Raw genomic sequence first — 1,090 nt, forward strand, 5'->3', positions numbered from 1 at the left:
CTGACCTTGTGATCCACCCACCTCGGCCTCCCAAAGTGCTGGGATTACAGGTGTGGGCCACCACACCTGGCTATCCTCAGATTTGTAACAGCAAGGAGGGTCGGCACCCCAACCATCACGTTGTTCATGGGTTAACTGTATAATGTGTGGATCAACCGTGTAATGTTCGCACATCACTTCATTCTCATGGATTCAACATAGTACTTGGCATGGGGCAAATTCAAGTTTTTACTTTTTGGAACTTTGTGGAAGTTTTTTTCCCCAAGTATTTTCTATTTTTATTTATTTATTTACTTTTTGAGACAGGGTCTCACTCTGTTTCCTAGGCTGGAGTGCTGTGGTCTCAATATCCAGGGCTCCAATGATCCTCCTACCTCAGCCTCTCAAGTAGCTGAGACTACAGGCACATGCCCCCCACCACGCCCAGCTAATTAAAAAATTTTTTTGTTGAGATGGGTCTCACTATGTTGTCTAGGCTGGTCTTGAACTCCTGGGCTCAGGCAATTCTCCTGCCTAGGCTTCCTACAGTGTTGGGATTATAGGTGTCAGCCACCATATCCAGTCTTTCCCGAATATCGTCTTTTGTTTGAGACAGAGTTTTGCTCTGTCACCCAGGCTGAAGTGCAATGGTGTGATCTTGGCTCACTGCAACCTCCGCCTCCCAGGTTCAAGTGATCCTCCCACCTCAGGCTCCCAAGTAGCTAGGACTATAGATGTGTGCTGCCATGCCTGGCTAATTTTTTTGTTTGTCTGTTTTTGAGACAAAGTCTCCATCGCCCAGGCTGGAGTGCTGTGGCGCGATCTTGGATCACCACAACCTCTGCCTCCCGGGTTCAAGCGATTCTCCTGCCTCAGACTCCCAGATAGCTGGGATTACAGGCACCTGCTGCCACGCTCGGCTAATTTTTGCATTTTTACTTTACTTATTTATTTTTTGAGACAGAGTTTTGCTCTTGTTGCCCTGGCTGGATATCAATGGCACGATCTTGGCTTAAGGCAACCTCTGCCTCCCAGGTTCAAGCAATTCTCCTGCCTCAGCCTCCCAAGTAGCTGGGATTACAGGTGCCCACCACCATGCCTGGCTCATTTT

This window comes from Colobus angolensis, unplaced genomic scaffold, assembly GCF_000951035.1.
Source record: "Colobus angolensis palliatus isolate OR3802 unplaced genomic scaffold, Cang.pa_1.0 Scaffold34, whole genome shotgun sequence".
Classification (NCBI taxonomy): domain Eukaryota; kingdom Metazoa; phylum Chordata; class Mammalia; order Primates; family Cercopithecidae; genus Colobus; species Colobus angolensis.